This window comes from Crinia signifera, chromosome 3 (assembly GCF_055691185.1).
Source record: "Crinia signifera chromosome 3, ASM5569118v1, whole genome shotgun sequence".
Taxonomy (NCBI): Eukaryota; Metazoa; Chordata; class Amphibia; order Anura; family Myobatrachidae; genus Crinia; species Crinia signifera.
Genome location: NC_139219.1, coordinates 69861730 through 69889241, shown reverse-complemented (window position 1 = coordinate 69889241; position 27512 = coordinate 69861730). Strand labels below are relative to the sequence as shown.

Here is a 27512-nt window from a genome sequence, read left to right as displayed (position 1 = left end):
TACCCTTTTCTGTTTAATTAATGTGTGCTTTATGTTGAGATACTACAACAGACTGATGGTGTGTACACGCGGTAAGATTTGGCTTCCGATGTTTCCGATATAGGGAACATCGGAAGCCAAATCGCTTGCAAATCGCATGCTTTTTTAGGGATTGCGAGCCGATGCACGCTCCCGTGTGAGCACAAATCGGCAGCCAGATAGAGAGGGCAGACAACACTATATAGTGCAGATCTAACACTATATAGTGCAGATCTGCACTATATAGTCTAAATTGTGCCCCTCTAGCATGCCGTGAGATCTGAGTCCCGATGCAATCTGATCGCATCGGGACTCGCATCTCACGGCATATCCTGCCGTGTGTACACACCATGAGAATTGATATACTATTACACTGGAGGGACAGCAGGTGGAGCTGTTGTGTATGTGTTTAGTATCTATGATGTATATTGCACTTGTTTGTTCCTGTGTATGTGATGGAGGAGATCTGAAGGTGATGTGAAGGAGAGAGATGGAGCATACAGTATAGTAGTTCTGAATATCAGTTTGTATTATGACCGGTTCCAGTTTCATTATCTAAACAAGTTATACCACAAAGAGCTTTCCAGTGTGTGCGTATGATTGAAGCATAACTCCAGAGGTGATCCTGACTACGTGGTAAAGCACTCTATGCCAACACTTTAATTAATCAATGCCACAGGGCCAACTACAAGTTGTGCCACCTGCACTTTATCTTATGATGTGTCCCTTGTCCTCCTCTTCATATATATACAGCGTGTGCCACCTGTCCTCCTAATATATGTAAGTTGTGCCCTGTCCCTCTTTATATATTTAACTTGTGTCCTCTCTTTTATAGTAAATGTATTGAAGTTGTGATTGTGACACACTCCTCCCCAACTCTTTTGTGTGACTGTCCCAGAAAGAGGGAAGCAGTTGTCGCAGTCCATGTCACTGGGTCACTTACCTGAATCACCTGACTCTACCCACCAATCACCATGCACCAAGGGCGATAAGTAGGGAGACCTGACCTTCAGAATCTGCCAATGCCAGTCTCATAGCTCTGTGTATGAGCTTAGAAGTTGCGCTCCCCTCAGTATTCAGTTTCTGCTCAGTACCTGTATCCTCTGTGTTTCACTCACTGCAATACCATCTACCATCATACAGTGTCATCATTCCAGACCCAGTGTCATCATTATAGACCCAGTCAGCAATACGGTCCCACTGCAGATCCCATTGGTTCCAGACTGATAAAACCTCACCATTGACTCCAGCCCCTTTAACCTCGGAATGCACCTGCAGTCGGAATTAAGGATTTAATACCCCCATTAGAGTCACTTCATATATATTTGCTTAATAGGACTCCAGACAGGACAGGGACTGGAAATGACTGCTCTTTTATATGACACGCCAATAATTTAGTAGATTTTGTTCCACCAGTGAGACACCAGACACCACACAGAGGAGAGTAAGCATATGGGCAAGCTCATGGCACCACCTACATCCTGGCTCTCTACCAGTGGCGTGCGGTGGGGTGAGGCACAGCCTTTCCTGATATGCCGGCATTTTTAATTGATAAAGTAAGTCAAAAATACAAATAATTTATAAAAAAAATCTTATTTTTATTCTAATCATTTTTATAGTCAAAACGCTGGAGTAAAAAGTCTATGGCAGTGCCTCACCTAGCTGCCTTTTCTGCACATCTCTTATCAAAACTCAGCAAATATCCAGCAGTTTATATTGCTGCACATGTGTATAATGCTGACATGTACCCATGGCTCCTATATTATGTGCAGAACTGGCTCTGGTACTTGCCACGGACTCTTGAGCCATTTACCTCACCGCACGTCCATGCTCTCTATGCCGCTACTGAATGCTGCTTAGTGCATCGCCAGGCTTGCTTTGCCCTCCACCAGTGTTCCTGTATCCCTATCTGCTTGAATTCGAATACTTTTGAACTCTTGTGCCCCCCGACCATGGCATCTATTCCTGTATTGCTTCTTACCCCCAGCAGCAGCTGAATAACAATGTATCAGTTAGAAGTCTAATAACTTGCAGTAGTCACAAATATGTAGAGGTTTACCACAATGACCGTCTAAATAAAAACAAAAAAACAAATGTAGAGATTTCAAGCTGTCACAGCTATTACGCCTCCATTACACCTGCACAAAGTACTGAGCTGGGATCGCACCCAAGTCCCCTCTGAAGGCACAGCGGGCAGCTGTGGTGTATCCTTGTAAAGGTACAATTAGAGTCATGAGGAGAGTAGAATGCAGGGCCGGATTAACAATGGGCCAGATGGAGCTGCAGCTCCAGGGCCCCCATGAACATAGGCCCACATCTACAGCATCTAATGTGCTGATAAAACCAGTCCAAGTCCTTGGCTCTACCCCCCGGCCGTCCTAGTCCCCGGCTCCACCCTCTGGCCTTGACACCCCCTTCACTCTCTCTTCCGCAGCACCGGGGAGGGGACATATACTCAAAGGAAGGCTCTCCCCACATGAAAAGTGGCCTGTTCAGGTCCTGGAAGTAACTTTAACCAAGATGGCACCACTGATGGCTGCCTGGGAGTTGTGCAGCTCAGCCAAATGGTCCCCCTTTTTTGTTGTTGGTATGATCTGTTTTTCCAGTGGCGCCGCTAAAGGTTGCCTAGGGGCTGTGTGGCTCTGCAGGTATGTGTTCCCCGAGTGATAACTGTACTGTCTCTGCTTGTATTGTTGCTTGCCTGGCTGTTGCAATGACCAGTGGCACCACTGATGGTGCCTAGGCGCTGTGTGGCTCTACAGGTATGTGTTCCCCTAGTGATAACTGTACTGTCTCTGCTTCTATAATCCCCAGGGTACATCTAGCGTATACCTGTATGCGTTATGTATATCTGTACCGTCATTGTTTAACTGTACCTAACTGGCTTTTACACAGTAATCCAAATCAAATTCCTAGTATACGCAAGTATACCTGGCCAATAAAGCTGATTCTGATTTCTTCTCTAGTCCCGGCCTCCGTGTCACTGCATCGGGCACACAGGATGTGTAATGTTGCGGTTCCAGTGCACGCTGTGAAGGAAGCAGTGCTACAAACAGCTAAACAGCACAGCAGCACAATCACTGCTGCTGAGTAGGATGATCCGTGAAGAGGTGACCTGATACTGACAAGGGTGACTGATCCTCCCAAGGTGTTGCCCCGCTAGCTACTGCACTACTGGTAAGCAATGCCTTTAAATATTGTCTCTCTCTCTCTCAAATGGGAGCATGGCCTTGCAGGAGCACCGTGAATGTAGGCCATGCCCCTTGCTGCTAGGCCATGCCCCTGAGTTCCAGTGAAAGGGTCCCTCTATGCGTTAGTCCAATGTTGGGAGGTATGCAACACCGATATTATTGGCGGCGGTGACCCGGTATGGTCTGGCATCGGCAAGTGCATACACAGGCCTTTATTAACGAGGACCGCCCTTGTCTGAACATGTAGCATGAGGTAGTTAACGATACACAGGAGCAAACTTCATTAACGATATTGAGCGTACACACTAGACAATGGGAGGAATGTAATGCAGCCCGAGTTTGGCAGAAGTGCAGGATGCCGGCTGAACTCTGACTATTTTTAAAGGGGCAATCACTTAACAATGCATAGTTTTGCCCTGTAAGAACTGCATATGATATGCTGGACTGCATATGATTGTATTCATTCCTTTGCATGTGATGTATTGCATGCAACCCCCCAGTAAGTGCTGCTGGATCCAATAAATGTAATGTGCGCCACTTGTGATTTCCAGATCTGATCCACACAGGACTGGCGATCGGATCGGAATCACATACGATTTAGGCATTTTTCTCAGCCCGATCCATCGTAATCAGGTGAAAAGGGCCCAAATCATATAAGTGATATCCAAACACTTGGATAATACTTTGTAGTCTACAGTATTCCTATCTTGTACATTTCTAGAACTTACTTTTGTTTTCGTAGAATGGTCTTTGGTCTTTATTTTCACAACTTTTCTCCAAAAATCACAGTATGACCAATGGTATTTAAATGAGGGGACTTTTATTTATAAATGCTGCCCTTTTTATTGATTCACAGGAAGCAAGTCAATTATAAGGGCAATAGCTTATGTCTTGGACTAAAGGTCCATAAGGTCCAAAGGTCCATACACACTGGGCAATTTTGCCCAGTGTGTATGGACAGTGATGTGTATGGACAGCGATGATGCAGAAAATTGCTGGGCTGAAAAGCTCAGTGAATACAGACTGAGCAATTTTTGCCCGTTTTAGTGATTTTGCGGGGGTGGACGACTTTCCATAGCAGAATGCTATGGAGACTGAGCTATCCACCCCATTGCTCATTTGCTGGGAATACCAGCAGGTGAGCAGCAGGGCCAGCTCATCTGTGCTGCTTTCGGCTGCTTTCAGCTCAAAGTAGCCCAGTGTGTATGGGACTTTAGAGTTTCCACCTCATAGGTATTGAATACTTAGGCGATAACTTTGTTTTTAAAGTCTGCACTCAAATGATGAATTATGAGTTAAAAAAAATATATTTTTATTGTTAGAACCTACTGGTTCACAATAAATATACTGGGAGGGATCCCATCACAGATCCCTCCCAGCTAGGGTTACCACCTAGTCCCTTTAATTCCGGACACATGTTAATTACACAGGTTCTGTGGCAGTTTAAAATCAGGTGAAGTGGAGTCTTGAAGTCAGCCAGCCACAGAACCTGTGTAATTAATATGTGTCCGGAATTAAAGGGACTAGGTGGTAACCCTACTCCCAGCATGCCCCCCCCCCCTGACTTCCCCATCACTCTTCACATGCGCAGGAGTATTGGAGTATGGACAGGGGGATGGGAAAGGAGAGGTGCAGGGATGGAGGAAGTGAGAGGTGAAGAGGGGAAAGGGGAACATAGAGGTGAAGGGATGGAGGAAGTGAGCGGTGCAGGGGGGATGGAGGGGCAACGGGGACGGAGAAGTGGAGATTAGGATGGAGTGAGAGGTGACATGGATAGAGTAGTGCAGCAGAGACAGGTGGACATGGAGGTGCAGGGGTGACAGGAACGGAGAGGTGCAGGGAAGGAGGAAGTGAGAGGTACAGGGGTAGCGGGATGGAAAGGTGGAGGCAGTGGCGTAACTATGCTGCTGCAGTTCCCGTGGCGGTTTTGGGAAGCCAGCACCGGCAGGGTTTGCAGTGGGTGCACTGCAAATACAGAGGATGCGGCAGCGCTCATGACATGGCGCAGCTGCTGACTCCCATTCATAAAGGTATACACAGTCTATTGGCTGCAGCCACATAGACAACTTGCCTGTGTGCCTTCCTCAAGGAAATGGAATCCCCATAAAGGTGGCACTTTAGGACTTTTTTTCCCCCGTACTCAAGTCATTATATATATATATATTATTATTAATTTTCCTTGTCTTCCCAAAAATGGCATGAGGGGGCGCCAAAAATTTTTTGGCAGGGGGGAGCTAAATTTATAGTTACGCCACTGCATCATACAGTGTCATCATTCCAGACCCAGTGTCATCATTCCAGACCCAGTGTCATCATTATAGACCCAGCCTGGTCAGCAATATGGTCCCACTGCAGATCCCATTGGTTCCAGACTGATAAAACCTCACCATTGACTCCAGCCCCTTTAACCTCGGAATGCACCTGCAGTCGGAATTAAGGATTTAATACCCCCATTAGAGTCACTTCATATATATTTACTTAATAGGACTCCAGACAGGACAGAGACTGGAAATGACTGCTCTTTTATATGACACGCCAATAATTTAGTAGATTTTGTTCCACCAGTGAGACACCAGACACCACACAGAGGAGAGTAAGCATATGGGCAAGCTCATGGCACCACCTACATCCTGGCTCTCTATCAGTGGCGTGCGGTGGGGTGAGGCAGGTGAGGCACAGCCTTTCCTGATATGCCGGCATTTTTAATTGATAAAGTATGTCAAAAATACAAATAATTTATAAAAAAAATCTTATTTTTATTCGAATCATTTTTATAGTCAAAACGCTGGAGTAAAAAGTCTATGGCAGGTGAGGCAGTGCCTCACCTAGCTGCCTTTTCTGCACATCTCTTATCAAAAGACAGCAAATATCCAGCAGTTTATATTGCTGCACATGTGTATAATGCTGACATGTACCCATGGCTCCTATATTATGTGCAGAACTGGCTCTGGTACTTGCCACGGACTCTTGAGCCATTTACCTCACCGCACGTCCCTGCTCTCTATGCCGCTACTGAATGCTGCTTAGTGCATCGCCAGGCTTGCTTTGCCCTCCACCAGTGTTCCTGTATCCCTATCTGCTTAAATTCGAATGCTTTTGAACTCTTGTGCCCCCCGACCATGGCATCTATTCCTGTATTGCTGCTTACCCCCAGCAGCAGCTGAATAACAATGTATCAGTTAGAAGTCTAATAACTTGCAGTAGTCACAAATATGTAGAGGTTTACCACAATGACAGTCTAAATAAAAACAAAAAAACAAATGTAGAGATTTCAAGCTGTCACACCTATTACGCCTCCATTACACCTGCACAAAGTACTGAGCTGGGATCGCAAGCAAGTCCCCTCTGAAGGCACAGCGGGCAGCTGTGGTGTATCCTTGAAAAGGTACGATTAAAATCATCAGGAGAGTTGAATGCAGGGCCGGATTAACAATGGGCCAGATGGAGCTGCAGCTCCAGGGCCCCCATGAACATTGGCCCACATCTACAGCATCTAATGTGCTGATAAAACCAGTCCAGTCCCTGGCTCTACCCCCCGGCCGTCCTAGTCCCCGGCTCCACCCTCTGGCCTTGACACCCCCTTCACTCTCTCTTCCGCAGCACCGGGGAGGGGACATATACTCAAAGGAAGGCTCTCCCCACATGAAAAGTGGCCTGTTCAGGTCCTGGAAGTAACTTTAACCAAGATGCCGCCGCTGATGGCTGTCTGGGAGTTGTGCAGCTCAGCCAAATGGTCCCCCTTTTTTGTTGTTGGTATGATCTGTTTTTCCAGTGGCGCCGCTAAAGGCTGGATAGGGGCTGTGTGGCTCTGCAGGTATGTGTTCCCCTAGTGATAACTGTACTGTCTCTGCTTGTATTGTTGCTTGCCTGGCTGTTGCAATGACCAGTGGCGCCACTGATGGCTGCCTAGGCGCTGTGTGCTTCTATAATCCCCAGGGTACATCTAGCGTATACCTGTATGTGTTATGTATATCTGTACTGTCATTGTTTACCTGTACCTAACTGGCTTTTACACAGCAACCCAAATCAAATTCCTAGTATACGCAAGTATACCTGGCCAATAAAGCTGATTCTGATTTCTTCTCTAGTCCCGGCCTCCGTGTCACTGCATCGGGCACACAGGATGTGTAATGTTGCGGTTCCAGTGAACGCTGTGAAGGAAGCAGTGCTACAAACAGCTAAACAACACAGCAGCACAATGACTGCTGCTGAGTAGGATGATCTGTGAAGAGGTGACCTGATACTGACAAGGGTGACTGATCCTCCCAAGGTGTCGCCCCGCTAGCTACTGCACTACTGGTAAGCAATGCCTTTAAATATTGTCTCTCTCTCTCTCTCTCTCAAATGGGAGCATGGCCTTGCAGGAGCACCGTGAATGTAGGCCATGCCCCTTGCTGCTAGGCCATGCCCATGAGTTCCAGTGAAAGGGTCCCTCTATGCGTTAGTCCAATGTTGGGAGGTATGCAACACCGATATTATTGGCGGCGGTGACCCGGTATGGTCTGGCATCGGCAAGTGCATACACAGGCCTTCATTAACGAGGACCGCCCTTGTCTGAACATGTAGCATGAGGTAGTTAACGATACACAGGAGCAAACTTCATTAACGATATTGAGCGTACACACTAGACAATGGGAGGAATGTAATGCAGCCCGAGTTTGGCAGAAGTGCAGGATGCCGGCTGAACTCTGACTATTTTTAAAGGGGCAATCACTTAACAATGCATAGTTTTGCCCTGTAAGAACTGCATATGATATGCTGGACTGCATATGATTGTATTCATTCCTTTGCATGTGATGTATTGCATGCGACCCCCCAGTAAGTGCTGCTGGATCCAATAAATGTAATGTGCACCACTTGTGATTTCCAGATCTGATCCACACAGGACTGGCGATCGGATCGGAATCACATACGATTTAGGCATTTTTCTCAGCCCGATCCATCGTAATCAGGTGAAAAGGGCCCAAATCATATAAGTGATATCCAAACACTTGGATAATACTTTGTAGTCTACAGTATTCCTATCTTGTACATTTCTAGAACTTACTTTTGTTTTCGTAGATTTGTCTTTGGTCTTTATTTTCACAACTTTTCTCCAAAAATCACAGTATGACCAATGGTATTTAAATGAGGGGACTTTTATTTATAAATGCTGCCCTTTTTATTGATTCACAGGAAGCAAGTCAATTATAAGGGCAATAGCTTATGTCTTGGACTAAAGGTCCATAAGGTCTAAAGGTCCATACACACTGGGCAATTTTGCCCAGTGTGTATGGACAGTGATGTGTATGGACAGCGATGATGCAGAAAATTGCTGGGCTGAAAAGATCAGTGAATACACACTGAGCAATTTTTGCCCGTTTTAGTGATTTTGCGGGGGTGGACGACTTTCCATAGCAGAATGCTATGGAGACTGAGCTATCCACCCCATTGCTCATCTGCTGGGAATACCAGCAGGTGAGCAGCAGGGCCAGCTCATCTGTGCTGCTTTCGGCTGCTTTCAGCTCAAAGTAGCCCAGTGGGTATGGGACTTTAGAGTTTCCACCTCATAGGTATTGAATACTTAGGCGATAACTTTGTTTTTAAAGTCTGCACTCAAATAATGAATTATGATCTTAAAAAATTATTTTTTTATTTTTAGAACCTACTGGTTCACAATAAATATACTGGGAGGGATCCCATCACGGATCCCTCCCAGCATGCCCCCCCCCCCCCTGACTTCCCCATCACTCTTCACATGCGCAGGCCGATTCCCGGGTCTCAGACTCAGAAGTCCAGAGCCGGAGCTGCATCGCAAGGGACAGCACTTAGCGCAAGAGCTGTCCCTTGCGTTGATGATCGCATATGTTACAGCTTATTATTAACAATGCAAAAACCGACAGAGGGGAGCGATAAATGTTAGAGCACCCAGCCCACTGTCTGCACGCATCTGTGTAAGTATCATTTGTAATACAGAGATATCTGTAGATTCTTTAATGGGTTGAATTGTGTGTGTGTGTGTGTGTGTTTGTGTGTCTTTTATACTGTATATAAACCCCCTATTTTTAGTTGTAAATAATGAAGCTGTGATAAAATCACTTATCATGCAGTAAGCTACATGTAGATACTGTATCTAAAATTAATACCAGCAGGGGGCAAGCTTATTTCTTCACAAGATCCAATGATATATTGTATTTTTTAAGCTTAGAAAATTACTTTGAATATGTCTGTGCTCCGAGCATCCTTTTCCTCTGAGTGAGGAGGGGGATTTGGTATTTCCATAGCTTTAAGCAGTTCATCAAAAGCAAAGTGAAAAACTGCGGTAAGGCTGAACCTAAACATGTACATGTTTTCTCTCACGCTAGGTTAGATTATACTTTTCATTTATGAGTGACCCTCCTCTCTATTTGAAATATACAGTATTTACTGTATGAGTGGAAGTGAGCGATATGTGTGTCCTTATATCAGGGTTGCCGACCCTCCTGGAATTCCCGGGAGTCTCCCGAAAATCGGGTCCCACTCCCGGCCCCCCCGGAAGGGTGGGCAACCCTCCCGGAATCTGGGGGACCCTCCTGAGCCCCCCGAATCGCGGCATGTAAATGCCGCAATCCGCGGGTCTCAGAGGAGGGGGCGGAGCTAAAATGGCACAATCGCGGCATTTTAGCCCGCCCCCTCCATGGATATCAGTAATTTCTACTATTTCAGGTAATGGGGGTGGGGCTTAATGACGTCACCGTCAAGCCCCGCCCCCCCGATCGGGTAAGGAAAGTCTCCTCTCCGGGCTTCTCCCGGAGAGGAGCATTAAAAAGTCGGCAACCCTGCCTTATATTAAGGACTCGGGCCCTTATTCTGATCGGTGCGGATATTCCCGCTTGCGTACGGCCCGCCGATGTTTATCGTCTGCGCATGTGCAGAGGTCACTCTGCGCATGTGCAGGCGATTTCGCCGCATGGATTCTTTATACGCCGCACAGGGGGCGTAGAGGGGCGTGAGGGGCTACTTATCCTCATTACCCTATGCATACGCCCCGCGTTTCATGGGCGTTCCCATGCAAACGCGGGGCGTATGCATGGTAATGAGGCCGTGACGCGTGGGTACGGGGCGGGCATCTGACATCGCCGGATGTCAGCTGCCCGCCCCCATACAAGATTTCACACGGACAAGTGTCCGTGTGGTCTTGTGTTGCGGGACCTGGTGGAGCGTGCGGCCCTGCATTCGATGTTCGGCGACCATCGAATGCAGGGGCTGCTCCCACCATGGAGGAGGCGTATCCCCGTCCACATTCATGCGGACCGCCACATATCCGCATACGGACGGAGGTGGCGATCCGTATGGAAGGCGGGGATTCGCCAAGACGGACATCACCGCATATTTCTGATCGGGCCGCACCGATCAGAATAAGGGCCCCGGAGTAGTGTGCGGTCAGGAATCGGGTCTCTCTGTGCCTGCCCACTGGCTGTGTACTGTCTCTGGGTTTCTCGCTAATGCCTGAAGGAATAATGCCACTGCTTCCTCCACCCATGTCAGTGCGGTGCAGATAAATGCTGATGTCTGAGAGCAGCATGGGTAGCTCCCAGTGGAGACACTGATGACGCTGCAGAAAATGGCCAGTTACCACCCCCAAACGCCAGTTACCTGTCAATCACCTTGCGAACGGCCAGTGATTAAAATAAAGTTGATTGCACGCCGGCCTGTGAAATCCTACCCCGTAAGCATATGCAGCCTAGCGAGAATCGCCTGGCCTGTGAAATAGCAACTGTGTGTTCAGGTCTGAATTAGGCCCAATATCAGGGAGAAAAAACAGTTTGAGGGAAACCATTGACAACATTGCATCATTTCCATGTGTACTCCACTTTCTTCTAAAGTAATTACTATCAGTGGCAGTTTTTACCTATGGGCCCAAGTGAAGCCAGATGCAGCGCCAGATGCACTAAGCTTCAAAAAGTGATCAAATGGAGCGTGATAAACAACCAACCAATCAGCTCCTGCCTGACTTTTTTCAAACACAGTCAGTGACATGGCAGGTAGGAGCTGATTGGCTGGTTGTTTATCACTCTCTTCTTCATCACTTTTTGAAGCTAAGGGTATCTGGCCCCCAGTCTGTGAGCAGGGACAGATTTAAGTAACAGGCCGCCCATAGGCACAAAATAGTGACCCCCGTACCTGTTGATTTAAAGCCATCACAGTCCCAGGTCTGGAAGAGGGGCCCTGTCCTCTCCTCCTCCCCAGTGCTGGAGGTGTCGCTGCTGCCACTTCAGCTGGTGCTCCAGTCACTTCCACAGTGCTGATGGGATATGGAGCAGCAGCCCCCCCGCATTTTACGGACCCCCCTGTGACCTCCCCTTCCCCTAGACCTAGACCCATGTCGACCTTTCTGCATGTCGACCTAATGGTGTCGACCCAATCTGTGTCAAAACATTGATGGTCAATGGCCATCCCTGTACCCTTGGCTGAATGTATGAGACCTGTTCAGTGCCGCTGTTCTACTTCCTGACTGCCTGGCAGATAAGGAGACAATGCAGTCCCAACAAAGACAGTGGGACAGAACCCTCACATCGAATCTGTCCCACCAAGTCCAAGGCTTTAGACGCAGGTCCTGATCTTACACGCTGCACCTCCTTATTCTGTACCGGTGCGGCTGTGTGTGAGCCTTAATGTAGTTTCAATAATCTACTAACATCATTGGGCCTTACTAATCCACCGCTGGACGTCCATTGACCTTATTATCTGTCAAAGCGACTTGGTTTAAGTTTGATTAAATTAATTGTTAAGTTACTTGCGTTCTAATGGCAGATATCAGGAGGTTGGCTCAACCCAGAATGGGATAAGGTCATTAGGTCAACCCTTTTTCGGTTGACAAAAATGGGTGTATTATCCCTGGGGATCATTTTGAGGTGCTACTTAGGGCTTCTCTTCAGCAGCAGCAGTTTTGGTTAATGGGATAGTCAGTCCCTTGTATGTACTGTATACAAAAGAAAAAAGAACAAGAACTGCGCTTATGTGGAATACATTTTTCCATTATTAAATTTAGTTTAAGACCTCAGTCCTATCATGTGCTATATGGTGTAAATCTCTTGTTTTAAATGTAATTAATATATACAAGTAATTTTGGTACTTAAGGTGCAACAACAAATACATATGTCGGTACTTGTGTACTAGCACAGCGCCCATCGCATCGCAGACCATATCGCATGCTATGGTATGCGATGCGATATCGGCCGATGTTGTACAATGGCATACAATTTAAAAATTGTATGCCATTGTATATGGCATACAATGCCATACAATTCGATGCGATGCGATTATAAATTGTATAAGCACCCTAATGGGTGGTTACAATGGTTAAATGCACCCCCACGCCACCCCCAAGTATAAACGTGAATCCAAAGTGTGGCGAGCGCAGCGAGCCCGCGAGGGGCGGCGGTACGCGTCCTACGACCTTTTCATACCCCCACTATCCACGTCAGCATGGAGTTGAGAATAGAAAGCCCGAAGCGTGGCGAGCAGACGCGGATACCTTCACAGGTATCCGCGTCCCTTCGCGGGCTTCACAGGTGTCCGCGTCCCCTCGCGGGGCTCGCTGCGCTCGCCACGCTTCGCGCTTTCTATTCTCAACTCCACGCCGACGTGGATAGTGGGGGTATGAAAAGGTCGTAGGACGTGTACCGCCGCCCCTCGCAGGCTCGCTGCGATCGCCACGCTTCGGGTTCACGTTTATACTTGGGGGGTGGCGTGGGGGTGCATTTAAGCATTGTAAGCACCCATTAGGGTGCTTATACAATTTAATATCGAATATGAGTTAAAATCGCGTCGCATCGCATGCCATCAGGTGTATGGCATGCGATGCGATTCGATTAAAAAATCAGGCGACTAATTATCGGGGCGCCGTGCTAGTACCCATATTTCTAATCGGCCAGAACATAGTATGGCCATTTTGATTAAATCTGTTACTATAGAAACATGCCAACAAAACACAGGGATTGGCAGACTATAGATCACATGATGCAAGATAACGTGATTGTAGAAATACTCCAGCCAACCCTGAATTGGAACGCATGCACTCCAGCCAGCCACGTTTTGGGGAGATGGAACGCATGTACGACTACCGGGTTGCGAAGACATGTGACTGGAAGTACGGACGGCTGTGAGAACCCATAACTTTTGAAAAACAAAAACACCAGCAACAGAGGTAATATCATCCCATTACTACACTTATTGGAATCACGTGACTTAAACATAGGGGTCACGTGATCGGGAATGAAAGAGTGAAATATGTGTATATTTTTTAACTATTTATTTTTATGTCTGCTATTTCGTTTTTCTTGAATGGTATATATATAAATTGAGTTTCTAAGGGAAATTATGTATATTCACACAACGTGTAATGCTAACAATGAACAGCTGTAGCAATTAGCGGCCCAATATATAAATACTGTGATCCAAGGGAAAGACACCTTTGAAAAAGCTGAGACCCCTCAGCGAAATGTGACATCTTTTTTATTTATGGATACCTGAATCAGGACTAGTGGACACAAATTCATTGGAACAGCACATTGCCGGCACAGGACAACCAGCAGCTGTCACCACTCCAAAGGGTCACCATCCATTTGCAATAATAACAGTGAAGGACTCATCCAGTGTATCATGAGTGGTTTAAAAAGCTGTCCATACTATGGGCCAGATGCACTAAGTTTCAAAAGTGATAAAATGGAGAGTGATAAACAACCAACCAATCAGCTCCTGTCTGAAACACAGTCTGTGACATGTCAGGCAGGAGGTGACTGGCTGGTTGTTTATCACTCTCCATTTGATCACTTTTGAAGCTTAGTGCATCTGGCCCTATATATCCACAACTGCCAGTGCGGTCAGGGCCAGCGCTTTTTTTTTTTAGCCAACATGTGCTGACAGGTGGTATTTTGGGATTCAGTACTGAATCCCGGCGGTCGGGATCCCGGCGTTCAGAATCCCGACGCCGGAATCCCGACAGCCGAAATGCCGACAAGGGGGGGACGTGGATCGCCCCCCCTTGCAGGCTCGCTGCGCTCGCTAATTTATTCTCCCTCCAGGGGTGTCGTGGACACCCACGGAGGGAGAATGTGTCGGGATTTCGGCGGTCGGGATTTCGGCGGTCGGGATTCCGGCGTTGGGATTCTGAACGCCGGGATCCTGACCGCCGGCATTTTAACTGCATCCCGTATTTTGTGCCCTACCCACCACTACAGCGTGGTTGGAGATTAAAATAGTGTGCCAATGGTAGTGATTGCAGCCAGTCATGAGACGGGATGCGGTACACTTTGACGGTTACCATGTTGACTATGTCGACATTCGGAACCAAAAAAATATGACAAATTCATGTCAACCTAGCCCATGTCAACCTAAAGCTTGTGTCGACCTATTGATTCTGACACTCAGTTTCATTATGAAAATAAGTAATATTCACCCAGCAATCTAATATCACAGTGCAGATAGTGCTTTATGTCCCACTGTGCTCTGTATTAGTGGTCCATGCTGGTGTGAGCTTCCTCCAGGTGACTCCAGTCTCCTAACACACTCCAAAATCATACTAAGTGTGTGCGTGTGCATGTGTTTAGGGCAAGAGTGACAACGCACCAGCCAGTCAGCTACTAACTGCCGTATCTTAAGCTGTGTTTGGCAAATGACAGTTGGGAGCGGATTGGTTTGTTTATCACTCTCCATGTTTTCACTTTTTAAGGCTTAGTACATCTCAGTGAAATTTATCAGGATGAAAGATTCAGAAAGAGAGATATTTGGTAAGAAATCTCCAGTTTTTTTTAAAGCGGCAATCATTTACACTGCAAAATGACACTGGTTTTGCAGGGTAAATGATTGCTGCTTTAAACAAAACTGGAGATTTCTTACCAAATCTCTCACTTGAATCTGAATCTATCATCCTATTAAATCTCCATATGTGCTAGCTCTTTAGCCCAGTAGCTATTAGTTACCCATGGGCTTACAGAGCATGCAAATTGGCAAGTGTATGGGGCCCCCAGAGATATCAGAGTGCCAGGCCCTTAGATTTCTGTTGCTAGCCCTGGTCCCTAGGAGTCAGTGCAGCATGCATAATTAGTGATGTCATAATGAGGTCACAGAGGCCAGCCAGGTGCTAGTGACCAGTAACTGCCATTACTCTTTGCTAGTGACAGTTGTGGTTAGATTTCAGTCATGTCTGACATGAATTTTGTTGAAGAGCCTACTGAGGATCCCCCAGTTGCGAAGCGTACTAAGCTGGAAGACCCAGATAAATGTGCCTTTATTGCAGCACTGGGCCTTGTTCCCAGACAGCAGGCAGAGGAGATGAGGACCAAGGTCCCAGAGAAGAGGAAGAGGATACGGAGACCAAATCCTAAATTTGTGAACAGTGCCAGAAACCCGTTTGTCTCTGGTAAAGGATATATCCCAGAGTGAGGATGGAGAGGAGGAAACAGAGAGGAGGATGAGGAGGAGACAGAGAGGAGAGGAGGCGTTTCTTTAGACATATAGATTAGTAAACTAATGATAAGAATAGGAAACTGATGATAAGAATACTAAACTTTAAATTACTTGTTGATTTCATTTTAATATTACTTTTTTTTTAAATAGATAAGATATAGGTAGATTCTATCTATCTATCTATCTATCTATATGTCTATCGATGCCAAACAGGCCCATCCACCACAATATCTCCTGCCGATTCGAGAAAACCACAAAAAGAAAGGTAATTAACTGGACGCTGTAGGAAACCAATAACAAGATACATCTTACTGGTATTACAATGTTTGTGCCAATAACGGATATATACAGTTTGCAGCTGTGGCCCCTGAGGTTCACCGCACCTCACAGCTTATTATAAGAGGATGTGTATAGAGATCCATCTAATCCAATAATACGCTATTTATATCACACTTGTCTTCCAATAGGACCCAAAGGGGGAAATGTATGAAGCTTGGGGAAGTTGTATCTATCCACATAAAGAACGTTATGTGCAAGGTGATAATGCTCCAGCCTATCAGCTCCAATATGTAAATGTACAGTTAGTAGCTGATTGGCTGGAGCATTATCACAATGTACATAGTTCTTTATGGTGTTTTAAGTATTTTATTTTTTAATCTTAAAAAATTAGATACAGGTTAACCCCTTACCGCCGCAGCCTGTTTTTGCCTTCCTGACAGAGCCCTTTTTTTCAAATCTGACATGTATCACTTTATGTGGGGATAACTTTTTATTGCTTTTACTTATCCCAGTGATTTTGAGATTGTTTTCTCGTGACACATTGTACTTTAAGTTAGTGGTAAATTTTGGTCGATACAGTCTGTTTTTTTTTTGTGAAAAATACCAAAATGTCGTAAAAAAATTGAACATTTTGCAATTTGCAAAATGTTAAATTTTCTGCTTGTGAGACAAATAATCATACCACTCAAAATAGTTAATAACTAACAAAGACCATATGTGTACTTTATTTTACCATCATTATTTCAACCTCCTTTTAATTTTTTTGGACACTAGGGGGCAGCAGAGACAAAATTATACACAGAACACAGAAAACGCTGCAATTGGCTGTTCACATTTGAACAGCCAATCGCAGCGATCGCCGATGGGGGGGGGCATCGCTGCCCCCCCTGGGCTACGAGGGAAGATGTCTGCTGTCAGGGACAGCAGCCATCGTCCCTCTGTCACCGCGTCTATAGACGCGGTGACAGTTTAAAGTCATGACGTACATTTATGCCATGCGTCGGGAAGTACATCCCGGCCATGACGTAAATGTACGTCAAATGTCGGGAAGGGGTTAAACCCTGATTATTATAATACAGATCAGAGCTAAGCATTGAATATTCTGTTTTATAGACACTAAAAGAACATTATTGAAATGCTTCAGTGTTTCCGAAGGCCTCTAACATGGAGGCCGCTAGAACTGTACAAAGTTCCACAGAGTCGGAGCCGCAAGGTTGGATTTGGGTGAGTTATTTTGTTTCTGTGCTGGTTAAATACTGGCTGCATTATCTTTACACTGAAATTTAGATATCAGATTGAACACACCCCACCCAAATCTAATAGCCCCCATCCAATAATGCGATTTGGCCACTTTTCGTCCGATTCCGATATGGCCATATCACATTTCCTTTTCCTCCAATCCAAGGCGTGTTCATGTGCTGGAACAGATTGTCATAGCTGCCATGAATATGTAACATATTCCGCAGCCATGACTGGGATCACATATGATACATTGTGTGCAGCGGTGTAACTATAGCACCGCAGCCCCCGCCACCGCGGGGGGGCGCTGTGCATGTGGGGGCACCGGGGGCTGCGGTGCTATAGTTAACCCCCCCAATCCCCCGCAGACTTACCTATCGCGCTGGTCCCGGCAGTCCGTTCTTCTGCTGAGGACCACCAGAAAATGGCAGCCCCCATATAGCACACTGTTCTCTGAAACTGTCTGCTGTATGGGGGCGGCCATTTTCTGGTGGTCCTCAGCAGAAGAACGGAGCCGCCGGGACCAGCGCGATTGGTAAGGCTGTGGGGGATTGAGGGGGGGTTTGCATGGGCGGCGGCGGGGCAGGGGGGGGGTAGGGGTGCTTAACGGGGGGGGGCGCCTAATGTGTATGGGGCCTGGCTCCTGCATTATGTTCCAGCTGCAAGCAGTATTATTCCTCCCCTGGGAGACTCAGGTAGAGGGCATTGCAGTAGTCATTGCCTGAGGCTATAAATGCATGTATGAGTGTAGGCAGATCTGAGGGAATTAGGGGCTTGGGGCCTGATTCAGACCTGATCGCTCATCTGTAAAGTTGCATATGCCTGTATTTAGATAGCCATCGACCAGACAAAAAGAAAACCAGCCACATGCAAATCTGCGAGTGAATTGCGCATAGGATCGCTATTCACTATCCAACTGCAATTCCATACGCAATTCACGATCCATAAAATGATTTTCTGTGCAAGTGTAAATCTGACCCTTCCGCAACTCTACGCCCGACACAGGATGATCGGGATCCGGAGCTGACGTCAGAGACTGTCCCATAAAACACCTGGGTGCGTCTGCATTTTTCTAACACTGCCATAAAATAGCCGGTTACCACCCCCATATGCCAGCGCCGGTTACCACCCTCATATGCCAGCGCCGGTTACCACCCCCATATGCCAGCGTCGGTTACCACCCTCATATGCCAGCGCCGGTTACCACCCCCATATGCCAGCGCCGGTTACCACCCCCATATGCCAGCGCCGGTTACCACCCCCATATGCCAGCGCCGGTTACCACCCCCATATGCCAGCGCCGGTTACCACCCCCATATGCCAGCTTCCTGTCAGTATACTGTGAGGGGATTGCGATTATATCCATACGACAGTATTCGGGCACGCGCATGTGCACTACAGTCCGTACACATGTGCAGTCATTCAATGTGCACAACAGCGATCACCTCTGAATCGGGCCCTTGGTTCTTGCTAAGTTTCTCAGACAAAACAATGAGGATTTTATCATGGCTGACATCTGATTCGTTGTGTGGCATCGATTTTAGCAACACTTATTGTACAACCAAAAGTCCATAGAAAACTGAAACAATTGTAATGGAAATGGCTTATTATCTGTATACAAGATGGTTGTTGACCCTTTTATCCCAATACATTATTTATCATTAATTTATTACCAGTTATATGGCCATATTCTCTAAGCTTCAGAAGTGATACATTGGAGAGTGATAAACAGCCAGCCAATCAGCTCCTACCTGTCATGTCACAGACTGTGTTTGAAAAATGTCAGGCAGGAGCTGATTGGCTGGCTGTTTATCACTCTCTATTTTATCACTTTGAAGCTTAGAGAATCTGGCCCATAGAGCGCAGCAAATTCTATGCTCCAGTGACTGAGTTGGGAGGTTGCTACTGCATGCCTCCCAAATGTCCCGCATATCGCGGGAATGTCCTGGTTTTTTGGGGGTGTCCAGTGGCGTGGGAATGGGCAGTTGGGAGTCCCCCCTGTCATCCGTGAATAGATGCTGTGCGCATACACACAGCGTCTATTCCTGCAACCAGAGGGCCTGGGGGCATAGCTCACGGAGCTGCTGAGCATGCCGCCTCAGCTGCAAAAACAGGGCGTGCCCTTGCGGTAGCATAGTGAGTACAGGCCACACCCCCTTTTCGCCCCTTGTCACTCCTCACACAGATCAAATGTTGGGAAGTATGCTACTGGTAATATCTGTAACATAAGTATAAAGCTCCCAGGAAGGAGTACAGCTCCTATTGGAGCATGCCAACAATGTGACTGGATTTATTATTTCTTTTGAATGACTCTTTCTTCCTATCACCGTTCTGCTCAGCTTCCTTCTGGCGGAGGAAGTGGCGCCTGGTCGGGCGGTCACCCAAGTATCCATCACTCTCCCAATGACCCGTCTCCAGATACATCTGGTTCCCATCTGAAGGATTCCTGTTACTGGATCTGGAGCCCATCTGGTCCTACATCACCTTCACCTGTTTATGGGGCCTTTATCCCTGGCAGTGTGAGTATTTATCCCAGGCAGTGTGAGTGTTTATTCCGGGCAGTGTGAGTATTTTTCCCAGGCAGTGTGAGTGTTTATCCCAGGCAGTGTGAGTATTTATCCCTGGCAGTGTGAGTATTTATCCCTGGCAGTGTGAGTCTTTATCCCAGGCAGTGTGAGTCTTTATCCCGGGCAGTTTGAGTGTTTATCCCGGGCAGTTTGAGCATTTATCCCGGGCAGTGTGAGTGTTTATCCCGGGCAGTGTGAGTGTTTATCCCTGGCAGTGTGAGTATTTATCCCAGGCAGTGTGAGTATTTATCCCTGGCAGTGTGAGTATTTATCCCTGGCAGTGTGAGTCTTTATCCCGGGCAGTGTGAGTCTTTATCCCGGGCAGTGTGAGTGTTTATCATGGGCAGTTTGAGCGTTTATCCCGGGCAGTTTGAGTGTTTATCCTGGACAGTGTGAGTGTTTATCCCGGGCAGTGTGAGTAGTTATCCTGGGTATTGTGAGTATATATCCCAGACAGTTTGAGTATTAATCATTGGCATTATGTGGATTTATCACTGGCATCATGAGTGCATTTCCCTGTCATTGTGAGCATTTATCTTTGGCATTGTATTTATCCCTGGCAGTGTGATTAATTATCCCTCACAGTGTGAGTATTTATCCCTGGCAGTGTGAGTATTTATCCCTGGCAGTGTGAGTATTTATCCCTGGCAGTGTGAGTATTTATCCCGGGCAGTGTGAATATTTATCCCTGGCAGTGTGAATATTTACCCCCGGCAGTGTGAATATTTATCCCTGGCAGTGTGAATATTTATCCCTGGCATTGTGATTAATTATCCCAGGCACTGAGAGAACAAATGTTTTTGTTCTCCCAAAGGTTGTACAATATGTCTGCGACTGGGGATAGATGTGCCCTGAAGAAGTACCTAGTAACACGTGTGCTCAGAGCCCCCTACTGGAGAGATCACAGAGTGCAGGATGCTGATCACCCAGTTGCTGCCATCTGTTGGCAAGATCACAGAGTGTGGGATGCTGCCACCTGCTGGGAACAAGCCAAGCTACAAGGGGTGTGAGATAAAAGAAGAAAGGCGCTAATAGCAGTTTATTGCACCCAGTGGTTACATTTACTGTATCCATGATCATTTTTCCTGTTACATGCACATTAGCATTACAGCATTCATATGTACAATTGTAAGTGCAAATAAACATGTATGACTGGTCATTTACTTGTCTGACTTTATGCTTTAATTATCACTTCTAATTTAAGCTTTTATGAGTCTTTAGCATTAGTAAGCGGGATGCGGTGTACAATGTCTGGGGGTGTAAGGGTAGTCTTTTCCTGCAAGGCCATACCCCTTATAGCACTAACACCCCATTTTTTTGGTGTGGGTGGAATTTTACTGTTCACACTGGGACCCAAATAGTCTATAAACGGCCCTGGGCTGTGCAGTCAGTGGGTGTGGCTACTTTGTCAGTAGGTGTGGCTACTTTGTCAGTAGGTGGAGACAGTTTATCGGCAGGTGGGCAATGTGTGTGAGTCTGTGTGGGTATTGTAACAGTACTGCCACCATGTACAGCTATTACTGGGGACAGTGCCGGGCCACCTGCCACACTCCCCTGCATGTACATGCTGCATGCTCCTTGTTAGGCAGATCAGTGCAAGGCTTCTTCTGAGTCAGATGCCGCTATCACAGTAGGAGAGAGTAATGAATGTGTGTGGTGTGGGGCCCCCTGGAACAGCGGAGGATTGGGGACTAAAAGTGGCCTTGGAAAATTTATTGGAAGTGGCCTCATGTGGGCTGCACCAAATAAAAAAATGGCCGGAGCCAACATAATAGAAGGCATGATTAATGATAAATGAAGTGTGTCAACTGATTCTCCAACTTCTCCTGTATATAGAGGTGTCAGAACGTTTTTTGGTTGAGGGACAAGGTAAAATTTTAGTTTGTTGTCCCTACCTTTTGGCCAACTTAGACAGGTCACTTGGACCTGTATGGCACTCTATAGAGCAGCTTGAAGTGAGTGGCTCCTTTTGCACATTATGCCAGGTAGAACCACTCATACACAGTTGCTCGGTAGAGCTCATTGAACACATTATGCCAGGTAGAGACGCTTATACACTTTATCCCACACAGTAGAGAAACTTACACACATTACATCACACAGGAGAGCTGTTAATACACATTACTCTACACAGTAGAGCCACATATACATGTTATGCTACAGTAGAGCTGCTTATACACACAACACAATGGTAGAGCCCTGTATACATGTTACAACACAGTACAGCGGCTATTATCCATTTCACCACAGTACAGTACTGGTGCAAAAATGTTTATTTGTGTGTCGCACATATATTAAATATGTGGTTTGCTAGGGAATACACACTGCGCTGTCAATCTGGTCTATAATTGAACAAAATAGTAAGGATATATGGCACACCAAGCACAATGAAGGAGGAAACGCTGTATTAAATGTAAAACATTTTTATATATAGACACAAAAAAATCAATTTAAGAATAAGGTGGGTAATAAACTAAAATTGGAGTAGAATGATCACAGATACATATACAATTACATGAATACACAGATACAAATAATATAATAAGAATTGGGTGGGTAAAACTAAAATTGGAATTAAATGGTACAATTGTATGTATAATACAAGAATAAAATTCCTATGTACTAAGCTAGTGTTTCATAATAAAAGTAGCAGACTTCGTGACTAATTAGTAGCACAATTTGCTGGCGTCCCAGCGAGAATAACAAAGTTAGTGATGGTCCCTTCAGGGGATTGCCGTTAACCGTACACACAGTGTAGAGCCTTATGGCAGAAGCAAAGTTAGTAGGTCAAGTGAACCTGAATTAGCGGGTAAGCTGACACGCATAAAGTTCATGCAGGTGTTGGCAGGTAGCAAGCGTCTGCGTGTTAGTAGAGCAGGCACAATTAATAATAAGCCCAGACTGCAGGAGACACAGGTATACGTTTGAACTTGCAGGTATGGAAACACTCACTGTATCCGATAGGGTGGATGTTGTTCCTCAATGGGCTACTTAGAGGATGGCGTGCCGGAGAAGTACACGCTGGCGGCAGATTCCTGTAAGGTGCTGAGCGCTCAGCGGCATGTTTGGAGGTAGCGGCGGGCGTCCGGCCGGGAGCAGTAACGGCAAAGATCCCTGGGACTTGGAGTGCGGGCGGAAGTCTGTCACAAGTCTGCTGTAAGCACTGGCGGAAGTGGGGCAACGCGTTTCGTCTCCCAAACAACTGGAGACTTTTTCAAGCTATTAAATATGTGACACACACAGGGCCGGCGCCACCACTAGGCAGCTCTAGGCATTTGCCTAGGGCACCGGCACCTGGAGGGCAGCAGTTCACCCCTCACCCCCAGCATGGAGGGTTAGCGAACTGTGTAAAAAACTTGCGGCGCCGGCGTCCCTGCAGTGCTGGAGCGGGCAGGGGTGTCCGTGCCGCGGGGTACCTGCGGCGCTGTCATTGTGTACAAAGCTGGCGGCGGCCGGCGGGGTCCCTGCAGTGAATAGAAAATAACTAGCGCTATGCGCACGGCGGCGCGGGAAGCGCTAGTTTTTTTCTATTCACGGGCGGGCGGGACACGGGAACATCCCCAAAAAATGGGAGGTTCCTGCGAAAAGCAGTTGGGAGGTATGCATACGCCACAGGATTACCTGCAGGAGAAGGCACCCAGGCTAACACTTTACTAGTAGGGAAGTGCTGGACATAAAAAGGTTGGCTGGTGCACACAGAACTGGGGGGGAGGAGATGCAGGGGCAGGGGAACCATATGCACTTGATTACATTACACTACAGCAAGGGATGGGACAGCGGCAGTTATTGTGTCTCTCCCCGCTCACCACCTTCTCGAGTGCAGGGAAGGAGAGAGCCGCCGCCGATGCCCAGCCTGCTCAGCTGCTGATAAAACAAACATGACTGACTGTTGGCAATTCGGCGCTCCCAGTGCGAACAGTAAAAATATGCCCCCACCCAAATTAAAGAAAAACATAAGAATTTATGAAGAACCTATAGCGTGGCCATTCCAAAAAGGGTTTGTGGCAATGCTTATTAGACAATATGCCACATGCTGTAATGCACATTACAGAATCTGCCACACACTGTAATGTATATTACATATTATACCACACACCATAATGACCCTTACACATTATGCCCCATTCCTTAATGCCCATTACACATTATGCCACATACTGTAATGTTCATAACCATTATGCCACACACAGTTATGCCAAATACACATGCAATAACGTAATGCAAATTACACATTATGACACAAAGTGTATGCAGATCCAGGGGTGGATCCAGAACAAAGTGACAGGAGGGGCACCATGACAGTGGGAAATGTTATTTGTGTGAGCTCCTGGAACAGTGGCCATGGCCTCACAATGGTGTCGTCTCAAAGGGAATGATGTAGAGAGGCAGTGGACAGTGAAAAGGTAACAGGGAGAGGCAAAAGAGTGATGTCTGAAAGAGGCAGAGACCAACAGGAGAGAGAGATGAGATAGTGACAGTCCCACCGGGGAGAGGTAGATGTAGATGTAGTGTATAAAGGGGAGAGATAGTGGGAGATAGAGGGGCAATGATTACAAGGGAGAGACAAAGGATGACAGTGAGAAGCAGTGGGTGACCTCAGGGAGGGAGTAAAAGAGGTAGCAAGTGGATGATGCCAGGGGAAGGCAATGTGTGACAGAGGATGGCAGGTAGAGGCATTGGATGACAGGAGAGAAAGAGATAGTGGGGAAGGAGGAGGGGGAGGGGAAGGAGTGAGGGGGATAGAGGGGAAGGTGGGGAGGGAGTGAGGCAGAGAGAAAGGAGGGGGATAGAGAGGGAAATGGAGGGGTGCCGGACGGGGTCCCGACAGTCGGGATCCCGACAGCTATTCACCCGACGTCAGGATCCCGACTGTCAAAAACTGACAGCCGGGTTCCCGACAGCCACCCTCTATTTTCCCTCCTGGGGGTCCAGTTTCACAGGACCAAAATCATTCGAAGCCAACTCAAAAGTTCTTCAATACGATACTGGTCTCATGTAAATGGGTCATTTGGTTCCGAAGATATAGCTGGCTGGTTAAAGGGGGGTAGAGAAAGGGGAGTGGTTGTCTCTCCCCCTCACACCAGAAAATGCAGGGACTAGGCTGGTGTATAAGGGGTCAGCCTGGGAATGTTCCTGCATGATCCTGAGACAATATTCCCGGGTAAATCCCTGCATTTTCTGTTGTGAAAGGGGTATTATTTCAAACAGCCGTGACCTGCAGTGCTCTGAATACAGCCGGGCAGCCCCCTGCTCTCTGCCCAGCTGTCAAAGACTGTCATCCCTGCAGCTTCCACTCCAATTCTTCTCCCCGCTTTCACCTCAGCCCGCCCCCCTTTAATCATGTGGTGCCGGCGCCCGGCGTGCTCCCCCAACGTCACGCACAACAACAGCGCGCACAATATTTCAAATGTCCACTCGGCTAGAGGGGACACCAGGAGGAGAGTGTGAGCGTGCTCTGCGCTGCGCTCTGCTCCTCTCCCCATAGAAGCAGCTGCACCGCTCTCCATCTCTCCCTGCAGCAGCAGCGAAGGCTCATATAAAAATTTACAGTAAGTGGCACTTTTGGGGGCATTGCTTAAGGGAGGCTACAAGTGGCGGTATGTGGGAGCATTACTCATAATGTGTGGCTTAATGTGTAAGGGCCATTACGGTGTACAGCATCATGTGTAAGGGGCATTATGTGTGCAGCATCATGTGTAAGGGGCATTATGTGTGCAGCATCATGTGTAAGGGACATTATGTGTGCGGCATCATGTGTAATGGGTACTATGGTGTGCGGCATCAAGTGTAATGGGTACTGTGGTGTGCGGCATCATGTGTAATGGGTACTGTGGTGTGCGGCATCATGTGTAATGGGTACTATGGTGCCATCAAGAACCCCCTAGCAATGAGCACGTAGGTAAGCAGCACTTATGTGGCAAATATGTAATGGGCATTACGGTTTGTTATATAGTATGTAATGAGCATCATTATGTGTGGCACAATGTGTAATGGGCATTATGGTGTGTGGCCTTATGTGTAATTGGCATTACAGCGTGTGGCTTTATGTGTAATGGGTATTATGGAGTTTGCTAAAATGTGTTATGGGCATTACTGTGTATGGTCTAAAGTGTAAGACCACACCCCTTTTTGTGATGCCACGCCTCCTTCCCATGATGCCACGCCCCCTTTTTTCAGTGCGGCTACACTGCGCAAAGGTCCCACTGCCATTATGTCTAGATCTGGGACCACCCATTACCATAATTCTAGATTTGCCTATGCCCCCACTCCCTCCTTCTATCTCTCTCACCCCTGCACCTTAGCTGGCAGCAGTAGAAGTATCTGCTGCTCTTCAAGGGTCTGGAAGGCTTAACACATGATGACCCCCTCGCAGGTCCCTTCGGCAGCTGCAGCATCTGATCTGGGGGTGGTACCTGCAAGTCCTCCACCCTCCTCCTGCAAGTTCAGCAGTGGGAGGAGGTGGGGCCACATGGGCCGAGTCTGATAGGAGGCCGAGAGTTGCCCAGATATGGATGGCTCCATCCAGTTGAGGATGTAGCACCACCAACACAATTTGTCCAGGGACATTACAGGAGACAGAGCTGAATTATGAAGTATTCATCCCTACCTCCTGTGGTGTCCCCAGCCGAATTGTGTGGGTGGCACTACACCCGCAAGTGGGTGGACCTATGTGCAACTATCAGCCTCACATGCTGCCGGCCTCCCGGGAAAGTTCCTAGTGACTTAAATGGCCAATCCGCCCCTGCCCTGGACCCAGGTGTCTGTGTGCACCACACACTCAGCACTTACTATGCATTCTATATCTTCTACTAAGTACAGATCAGCCCAGTGTTGATTCCCCTAGCACATATTTTGATCTGCTCACTCATAGTAAATACGTGATAACTCACATATATATATATATATATATATATATATATATATATATATATATATACACACTTAACATCGGCACTCACCTTTCCTAGTTTTGGGGTGCCCTATGGCTTGTCACCACATTGTTTAAACAGACATTGGATGGGCTCTGCACACACTAAATTAACTGATAATAAATAGTGGAGATTTGGTTCATGAATTGATCAATGCATTTAAGCCTGCAGCCCCCGTCAAGGGACCCCACTGTTCTGCAGGTCCTACCACTATCGCTGAAAATGGCTGCAATGCACATAGCTATCACATCAATGTTTGATACCAGGCATGCTATCAGGTCTGAAGCTCACAGCAGACTTTGCTTTTATAGGTGAGCAGCTACCAACACACCTGTCACTAATCATCTAGGGAAATGGCTAACACAAGCTATGGAATCTTAGTTAAAAACAGGGTGCATGAGAGAATGTGACCACAATAAGACTAATTAAAAAATTAATCTAATAAACAATATATACACTTAACATCGGCACTCACCTTTCCTAGTTTTGGGGTGCCCTATGGCTTGTGACCACATTGTTTAAACAGACATTGGATGGGCTCTGCACACACTAAATTAACTGATAATAAATAGTGGAGATTTGGTTCATGAATTGATCAATGCATTTAAGCCTGCAGCCCCCGTCAAGGGACCCCACTGTTCTGCAGGTCCTACCACTATCGCTGAAAATGGCTGCAATGCACATAGCTATCACATCAATGTTTGATACCAGGCATGCTATCAGGTCTGAAGCTCACAGCAGACTTTGCTTTTATAGGTGAGCAGCTACCAACACACCTGTCACTAATCATCTAGGGAAATGGCTAACACAAGCTATGGAATCTTAGTTAAAAACAGGGTGCATGAGAGAATGTGACCACA

General features: G+C 46.9%; 1 long non-coding RNA gene across 6 annotated transcripts in view; it reads left to right on the top strand.

The window, feature by feature from the left end:
- LOC146063524 (uncharacterized) overlaps positions 1 to 20876 on the top strand; it is a 35816-nt gene extending 14940 nt beyond the window's left edge. For 2 of the 6 annotated variants that reach the window (XR_014471591.1, XR_014471594.1), the window contains exons 4-10: positions 2985 to 3195; positions 6810 to 7023; positions 7298 to 7508; positions 15789 to 15903; positions 17031 to 17141; positions 19496 to 19675; positions 20538 to 20876. This is a non-coding gene — a long non-coding RNA (uncharacterized LOC146063524). Of the gene's footprint in view, positions 1 to 339; positions 799 to 2984; positions 3196 to 6809; positions 7024 to 7297; positions 7509 to 15788; positions 15904 to 17030; positions 17142 to 19495; positions 19676 to 20537 lie in introns of those variants that run through there. The other 4 variants (XR_014471595.1, XR_014471593.1, XR_014471592.1 and 1 more) reach the window with 4 other exon arrangements.
- Positions 20877 to 27512: the final 6636 nt, after the last annotated feature.